Genomic DNA, 9,494 nt, shown 5'->3' with positions numbered 1-9,494 from the left:
CTCTACACATGCATTGTTGATTATTTTAATTGAAGATGCATTGTTAATGTGATATTTAAAAATAAAATAGGAAGAGCTTAAAATCATTCCACTTCAGTAATTACAAAATGCATGTGAGTTCAAATAAAAATTTAACAGTTTCATGTCTATTGCTAAGAAAAAATATTAAATGCATATTACTACCATGCATTTTTTTGAATAATCAAATATTCAACCAAAACTGTGTTTTCTTACAGATAGCAATTTCCCAATAAGTATTTTAAATGCATTTATCCAAATAAATTTATTTTCTCAAGAAAATAATGAGAAAATTAAAATAGCAATATTTACAATTATGCTGATTGTAAAACATAAGTACAAAATTGATAAAGTTAAAAACAAATCATGTATCCTTTGTGAGGAAGTAGTTACATAAATTTTTATAAAGCTGATGAACAGTTTTTCATATTAAAACACTGGCTTATGCAGACTAATAAAACTGGCATTTAACAAGCCCTTATTGGTGTCATTTATTTCTCAAGACTGTTTAATGTTTTCTGTTTGAGTTTTTTCCCCCCTATTTTACAGAACAGACTCACCTGTTGACCGTTGACTCACCTGTCCAAAGACACAGAGGTGATCAGAAGTAGGCTGGTTTTCCAACTCCATCTGCTGAATTCAGGGTTGGTTGATTGATTGATTGATTGATTGATTTAAGACAGAGAATGAGTGGAGAGGTACAGAGGGAAAGAGAGAGAATCTTAAGCAGATTCCACACCCAGCACAGAGCCCAACACAGAGCTTGATCTCACAACGCTGAAATCATGACCAGAACTGAAATCAAGAATTGGATTCTCAAACATGTAAGCCACACAATCTTAAAATACCCTAGGATATTTTAAAAAATATTTTTATAGTAAGCTAGAAAAATAATTTATAAAACTATTTACTGGAAGAACTATTTAATTTTTGCACTTTCAGTGCTTTCTCTTTTAATACTTATGTAATTAAAATTGTTCCAAACTAGTGTTATGTATCCAAAAAAATAATAAAAAGATATGACAGTTTCAGATAATTACAGGTTAAAACTTTGAGTCTCTCTATTCCTAACATGCTCATTCCATAAAATGCTCCATCTTGAAATTAATCTTTGTTCTTTTACTAAATAAAAAATGTATACAGTATATTTAAGGCACACGACCTGATGTTTTAATGTATACACACACACACACATTACATATACACATATATATATATATATATATATATATACACATATACACTATTTATATATATCTATAAATGATTACTCTAGTCAGGCTAATTAAGATAGTTACCATTTATGTGTGTGTATTTTTTTTTTAATTTTTTTTTTATGGTAGTCACAGAGAGAGAGAGAGAGAGAGAGAGGCAGAGACACAGGCAGAGGGAGAAGCAGGCTCCATGCACCGGGAGCCCGATGTGGGATTCGATCCCGGGTCTCCAGGATCGCGCCCTGGGCCAAAGGCAGGCGCTAAACCACTGTGCCACCCAGGGATCCCTATGTGTGTGTATGTTGAGAGCACCTGGAATCTACTTTCTTAGCAAATTACTAGTATTCAATACAATATCATTGACCATAGTCCTCATGCTGTACATTAGCTCTCTAGACTTATTCATCCTAGGTAACTGCAACTTTCTTCCTTGGGACCAACATCTCCCCATTTTCCCCAATCCCCAATCCCCTGGTAGCCACCATGCTATCTCTGCTTCTTTGTATTCAACTTTTTTTTAGATTCCAAATATATGTCAATATGCAGTATTTTTCTTTTTGTGTCTGGCTTATTTCATGTAGTATAATGTCCTCCAGAATCATCCATGTTGTTGTAAATGTCAGGATCTCTTTTTTTAAAAAACTGAATAATGTTCATGTATATATGGTACATCACTATTCCTTTCTCCCCTAATCTATCAGTGGACATTTAGGTTGTCTCCATATCCTGGTTATTATGAATAATGCTGCAATGAACAGGGGAACACAGATATCTCTTCAAAGTACTGATTTCATTTCCTTTGGAAATGCACCCAAAAGTGAGATTGCTGCATTTTATGGCAGTGTTATTTTTAATTTTTTGAGGAGCCTATGTAATGTTTTCTGTAGTGGTTTTACTGGTTAGCATGCCCACCAACAACATGTAAGGTCCGCTTTCCTCTTCATCTTCACCAACACTTGTTATTTCTTATTTACATATTTTTTATAGTAGCTATCCTATTAGATCTGAGGTGATATTGAAGTTTTTATTTGCATTGAAATTAATCTTTGGAGCTTAGAACAAATCCAAGGTATTTAAGGCAATTCATCTCCACGTACAATTCCACCTGATTCTATGCTCTCTGCACAGGCTCCCATAAGTATGTCATTGGCATAGACAGGAAAGGACACTGAAAACTTTGTTCAAGGACTTGACCATGTGTCCTTAATGTTAAATATTTTTTTCTGAAGTTTTACAGGATGCATGGTAGGGTGTGGTGACAGTATTTCTCCAGATATTATAAATAATCATATTTGGAACCTTGTGATGTTAAAACAACATTTCCACATGAAATATAATGATTTATATCTTACAACATACCCAACCAAGATAGGCATATGATTTTTCCTTCACTGGTTTTGTAAAGTGTCTTTAGGAAAATCTGGCCTTTAATTAATCTCTCAAAACTGTATAAACTTTTTGCCTTACTCACTGAGGAGTCGAAATATAATTCTACTTAATTATAGAAACTTTCTTTAGTCTTGACGTTAAATATAATTATCCCACAATCTCCTCTTTGCTTCTTGACTCTTGCCATTTTATTCTTGAGTTTATTGTTTTTAATTATATTACATAGTTTACAGATCTCAAATCATCTTGGTTCAGTTGGGAAATCTGTATAATAGGTTTTTAAATTTTATCTTTCTATTTTCTGAGCAATATTAAGATGACTAACATAGCAAATTACATCTACTAAGCATTAAAAAGTACTTTTTTATTATTTGGGAAGTTAGAATATGCCCTATGACTGAATATCACTTTAAACATTATACAGATTTCAAACAATGCATACGTATTAAAACTTTAACAATAAAAAAATATCTGGAGTTCTGGATATGCACGATAGGCAGAATTTGAATTGCCAACCATCTTTTTTTTTTAATTCTTTATATAAACCCTGACTTTCCTTCTACCCTGATTCCCTTCACTGATTTATCTATGATGGGTATAAATGTATGTGTGCACACCACATACAGACACATCAATACACACTGACTCATTTACATGTATAAAGTGATGTGTCTCACTTATTCAAAGTAGTCTTGTAACCTGAACAGAGTACTTGAAAGGATAAGGAGATTATAAGAGATGTAAATATAAAAGTCCGTGTTACATTCTGAAGTTCAGTTCCTTGAAGCAGGTCTATAAGAAACAAAGACACACAAGCATGTGTACCATATTGTGTTCAGTCAGGCACAACACCTTCAAAGTCTGACTGTGCTGTTCACTTTAAGTGAGTTAGCTTCCAGAATCCTATTTTTCTCATTTGTAATACTTGGAACACAGGATCATTGTGACAACTCGATTTTTCAGCCTATGTTTTCAGGAATATCTAGAGGAGGCCTTCCTCATGTCAGGAGCTGAAGTAATGTTATTTCCTTATTGTATTTTTTTAGCCCTTTTTTAGCGTGTTTTGTGCGGGTGCACGCATGTGTTGTTCATTGTGTGTTTGTACCATATTATGACATGGACCTTTTTTCCTTGAAAATCAAACTTTTTCTATGATTTAGTAATGGAAAGACAAGTTACATATAAGTGAGTGGTTGAGTTTCCACCTCAAATGAGGAGAAGCCTTTCTAAACGGCGTCTTGTGGCAAGACAGAAGAGTGCATACATTTTGCCAACAGGGGGTAAGGCATCATCCAGATATGTCCTGAGGAAATTCTGTTATAAACGAGGTACCTGGGCATTCTATGGAGAGTAACCTGGCCAAGACACTGTGGGGATGCCTGGAAGCCTCATGGGAGCAATGTGTCTGCCAACCAGACAATCATGACATGGTTCTGAACCTCACACTATTTGCACCTAAACACTTACTGATTATATTTTAATTACTCTGAGTAGGAACAATACCTTCTACACAAATGTTTACCTGCCAGTCAATGTTCACTCCCAGGAATCCCCAGGATGTTACACCAAACAGGTCCTCCATGTCCAGAGGGTCATGAAGAGAGAGCACCCATCATACTGTGGAGTTTAATTAAACATGGGGAAAAAATGTCTTAAGCTAAGATAGTGAAGAGAAGACAGTAGAATTTAACCAGCCAAATAGATATCAGCCATCCATAAGATTAATATTAATAACAACCGTGTTACTAGCACTTGTACCTTGCAAGAAGTAACCACAATCATACTTATTTCCCCACTATTAGAAATGTATGTTAGAAATTAGAAATGTATGTTTGAGCCTTTGAGATATTTTAAATCGTTTCATTTATCTTTTATTATGCAAATTATAAAAACATGAATTATATATTATCACATATATGATACAAGTTTCTTCTATTTCCTTTTGCTCTATGGACTTGTCATTATGCTTGCATGCATCCTTCTGTTGCTTCTATTAAAGATGGATATAAATAAATATATATATATTCCACATTCTTAGTTGCTATGGCTTTGCTTCTCTGCTTACATGATAATTTACAATAAAAATTCTGCTATCTCAGCAGGAAGATTCTGTTTTGATGGCTCTTGGGGACTTAACAGATTTCAAATTATTTATCCTATAACTTCTTCAGAAGATATTATTTCCTTTAATTTTGTTTATAAACTCACATGTACCTATATCTATTTTAAGATGTATCTGTCACTGAGAAGTTTTTGACTCAATTTAAATAGTTTCATTTTAATTTTAAACTTGTCTACAACTCCCACTGTTAAACTATTTTATAACTATCCACTGCTTGTCGCCTAATATGAGCTGTTTCCAGGAGAGAGTAAACAACCATTACCGTCTCATCTGGTTCAATTTTCTATTCTTGTCAGTTACCTTTTCTTGGCTAGCCATGGAAATTCATACACATTGAAGCTGGTTCATTTGTATTCCTGTTTTCAAACATCAAATAAAGTCATCCATAAATTAATTTTATGAGCAATTAAGTTCTTCCAAGTCAATACTTTCTAAATTGATTTCTCTTTTACAATCAAGACACAGTTTAGCTCTGTTTTATAACATTAGGCACAACTCTAAGATACTTTGCTATTTTCTTTTCACTTTCTCCTTTTGTTCTTTCTTTTTTTTTTTAAATAAAAATAAAATTGGTCAGAGAGTGAGGACTTCAGTACTGTTTGTGGAGATATGGCTGATGTCTTAAGGATGTGAGTAAATGTAATTTGGAAATAAAAATTTGGCCTCTCCATAGGTCTCCTTATGGTCATTTAGAAGAAACGTAACACAGAGGACAGACAATTTTGATTCTAAGAGCTTTCAAAACAATGCTAGGGAAAAAAAGGAGGGAAAATGGATAGGCTCCATCAGATTGTATGTCTGTTCTCAGGAAAAATAAACAGGGCTGACCCAGGGAGAAGTAGAAAGTCAAGTATTCTTTCAAATGGTTACTATGGAGATAAAAATAAAGCAAGATGATGCAGGGGTTTAGCAATAAGTGTCTGCTATATAGCAAGCATCTAACGGTTAATAAATATTATGTTTATGACTATGAATATCATGACTACATGCATCAAGATTTGTAACTGCAGTAGCCTTTTCTTTAGTTTTATTTCCATTCTTGTTCTATTTTACACCTGCCTCTTATTTCTCCTCTTTTCAGGAAATTAGTTGAGATTACTGAAACCATGTGCCCCAACCCCATGGTGGCATGGGTCAGTGGGGTGGAAGAGAAGATGCGTGAACATACAAGGAATAGCTCAGCTGTTAGGATTCTGTGTTACAATACAGAATCTCCTGTGGTTGATGACTAAAATCAGGTAAATATACAGAGCCAAGACCACAGTATGTCAGAAGCTTTAGATCAATTTGTTGAAGAAAAGAAGGTGGAATTCACTGTTAAAATAGAGTCTCAATGACATATAATGAAGCTGATAAAGGGATAAATCAGATACATGAAAACAAACAAATGAACAGCACTTAAGGAGGAGTCCACAAGTGTCATTGAAGAGAAAGCATGAATAATGTGAGAAAGAGCTTCTGAAAGCCAGCAATGAAGGAATGAAGGTAATGAGAAAGGAGACCCATTTGCTCCTTGGAAATTGCTATTACGTGCACACTAAGGCATGATATTTGGCATGGATCAGAGAGCACCCCATTTTTCTTAGGCCCTTTATCCTGGATGGGACAAGGTGAGCTACTCCCTGGGTTCATCCTCTAGAACTGCACTATGCAACTCAGCCGACATTGGTCACATGTGACTCGTGAACATTTGAAATGCCAGAAGTACAAATAAGGATGTGTGGTGATTATGGGACACACACATTAGTTTGAAGACTTAGCACACAAAAAGAATGTAAAACATCCCATAAACAATTTTTAAAATTATTTACATGTTGACATGATAATATTTTAGATATTTTTTTAAAGATTTTATTTATTTATTCATGAGAGAGACACACACAGAGAGAGAGAGAGAGAGAGAAAGAGAGAGAGACAGAGAGAGGCAGAGACACAGGCAGAGGGAGAAGCAGGCTCCATGCAGGGAACCTGACGTGGGACTTGATCTTGGGTCTCCAGGATCACGTCCTGGGCTGAAGGTCCTGGGCTGATCATGTGGGACTTGATCTTGGGTCTCCAGGATCATGTCCTGGGCTAAACCACCAAGCCACCCAGGCTGCCTATATTTTTGATATTTTGTGCTATAACACATACTATTTTATTTAAATTCAATTTTCCAAGATATTGTGTAACCCCTAGTGTTCATCACATCATGTGTCCTCCCCAATGCCTGTCACTCATACATATACTATTAAAATTGATTCCACCACTTTCTCTTCACCATCTTAAATGTGCTACTAAAAAAATAAATAACATTATATCTATGGCTAGCATTATATTTCGGTTGTGTAGAACAGCTCTAGAGATCTTATTATACTCTGGGATGTTCTGAGACAACAAATGTCCTCATTCAGACTTTGTAATACTCAAAGCACTGCTATGACCGTGGTACTATTATTTTCACTTTGCATCTGACAAAACTCATCCTACCAGAAGTTGAGTAACTTGCCTCACTCAAAGTCCCAATTAAGGCACTGGTGCTAGAATTCAAACAAAGTTCTATGCTGATCTCTGGGCTGTGAGTCTCTGCAAGTTCTCACTTCACCTAGTTCAATAATGAATAAGCTGAGACTTCTCAAAAGGATTATGAAAGGACTTGATAGGTCTCCAATTCCATATGAGCTTTTATTTGGATTTCAGACTACCTCCTGATACTAAATTTGTTTAGGATGTGCTATTGAATGGGAGGACGAAGAATCTCTGGTCTTAGAGGACAACATTATACACATACCATCAAACTAAATGTTCAGCCAGAATCAGTCAATGTGAGACTTAATACTTAGCTTGTTTTCAATAATCATTCAGTGTGAATAATCATACATGAATCATGATTGCTACAGTCCTTCAGCAACCATTAAGTGATCCATTTATGTAGTAAAGAAACAAAGATGATTAAGAAATAGTTTTGTTCTCTCAAGGAATATGTTGTGAAAGAGAGAGAGTTGCAAGAAATGACTGTGATGGATTTTAGTCAACATCATATGATATATACCAAATTGAAAAGTGGCAAAAAGTTTAAAGTATTAACATTATTTGAGAAGGATAGAAAATGCTTCATGGAAGAGTATTTTCCTAGCTCTTGAAGGAAGAGTTAGTCCTTGTAACAAGACAGGGAAATGTGAAGCAGCAAATTGTGTCAGAAACCTCAAGTCTTGACGATATATTTTCTCCTTGGAGGGGTTGAGAGAGTGGAATGTGTACAATCTCAACTGAGGAGGGGGCAGATGATGACACCACAGGTGAGTGAATTACTGAGCATCTTAGGCTCTCTGATCATCCTGGTATCTTGGTTGTGGGCTTCTCTTTGTTCACACTAAGCAGCAAAATCATATCAGCAAAAAAAAGCAGATGGATGGTCAACCCCGCAGTGTAGTTTTATACCATGAAAGCAAGATAAAGATCCAAAGGCCAGGGGGTTACTCTGTTCAGCAAAAACAAACAAATAAACCAAAAATGATTATATTGACATTCCAAGGAGTTAAAATTTGAAAAAGAGCAGAGCTTGGAATGAATTGAAGAAATACATAATGGGTGTGGTCAAGGATGCAAGAATCTGTGTGTACTAACTGCACAGCAGAATTGAATAAATGTAGGGGAGGGAGGAGTGTGTAGATGGGTTTAAAAATTGACTGTTAAAATTAACATTTTATTGGCTTTTAATTTTTATTCCAAAGCATCCATAAAATGGCATTGCATCAGTAGTAAAATACTTAGAATTCAAAAGTTTACAATGGTAATATTTTACTGTGGTTTGTCTGGGGAAAAAAAATAAATATACAATCAATAGTGATCCAGCCTTGTGATATATTTTTACAGAGTATAAAATAACAATATATTATTAGTTGATGAGGATAAAATATCAAAGGTCATACATATTCTTAAAGATGCTGTTCAAATTTAATATATATATTCTAAGAAAATATCCTAAAAGTTTCAGTTTGCTTGATTTTATTTCTCAAACTGTTCATATGTAATCAAGTAATCTAAGCCTTAAAAAAAGGAAAAGTGGGACCCCTGGGTAGCTCAGTGGTTGAGCATCTGCCTTTGGCCCAGGGCGTGATCTTGGTCCAGGGATTGGGTCCCACATCGGGCTCCCCACAGGGAGCTTCTCCCTCTGCCTGTGTCTCTGCCTCTCTCAATTTGTGTCTCTCATGAGTAAATTAATAGAATCTTTAAAAAAAAAAAAAAAGAAAGGAAAAGTGAATTACTTGCTTTTTAAAAATTAGTATAAAGTCAGTACAGAAATGTTTCTGCAAATGCAAGGGAAATCTGTATTGTTGGGGAATGGACCACAGTGGTCCCTCTTTCCCAACCCCTGTAGAGAAGGACCTAGAGTTTTCTGCAGCCAATCCCTGAGGATGACTTCTTCCAAACCAGAAGCACAGCAACACCCAGGCCCAGACCCAATTTGTAGAATAAAGTGTTTCAAATGGAATCTGGGGCCGGACAGCACTGCTGCTGCTTTGGATCCCATCTGGCCTCTTCCCGTCATCTCTCCAAACCTGGCCCTGCTCCAACTGCCCATCTGGAGAAGAACTGAAGTTTACACAGGCATCTTGGTGCCTGTACCTCTTCACATACCTCTCCCTCAACATCTTACATGGTCTGTTAGAAAATATGTACAATTATATAAATTCTACCTATGTAGAATAGTGAGAAATTAGAGATTAAGCCAGTGCAGTTCTGCTAAGAGGACTTTGGGCTGAAGTGCC

At 35.5% G+C, this 9,494-nt stretch overlaps 1 long non-coding RNA gene across 1 annotated transcript; it reads left to right on the top strand.

Annotated features, from left to right (window-relative positions):
* The first annotated feature begins 3,647 nt into the window (after window positions 1–3,647).
* On the top strand, window positions 3,648–9,005 carry LOC140613190 (uncharacterized). The gene is made up of 2 exons (XR_012014355.1): window positions 3,648–3,901; window positions 5,825–9,005. It is a non-coding gene; the product is annotated as an uncharacterized lncRNA (long non-coding RNA).
* Window positions 9,006–9,494: the final 489 nt, after the last annotated feature.

This window comes from Canis lupus, chromosome 21 (genome assembly GCF_048164855.1).
Source record: "Canis lupus baileyi chromosome 21, mCanLup2.hap1, whole genome shotgun sequence".
Taxonomy (NCBI): domain Eukaryota; kingdom Metazoa; phylum Chordata; class Mammalia; order Carnivora; family Canidae; genus Canis; species Canis lupus.
The sequence above is the reverse complement of the archived record's forward strand: the minus strand, read 5'-3'. Positions and strand labels throughout refer to the sequence as shown.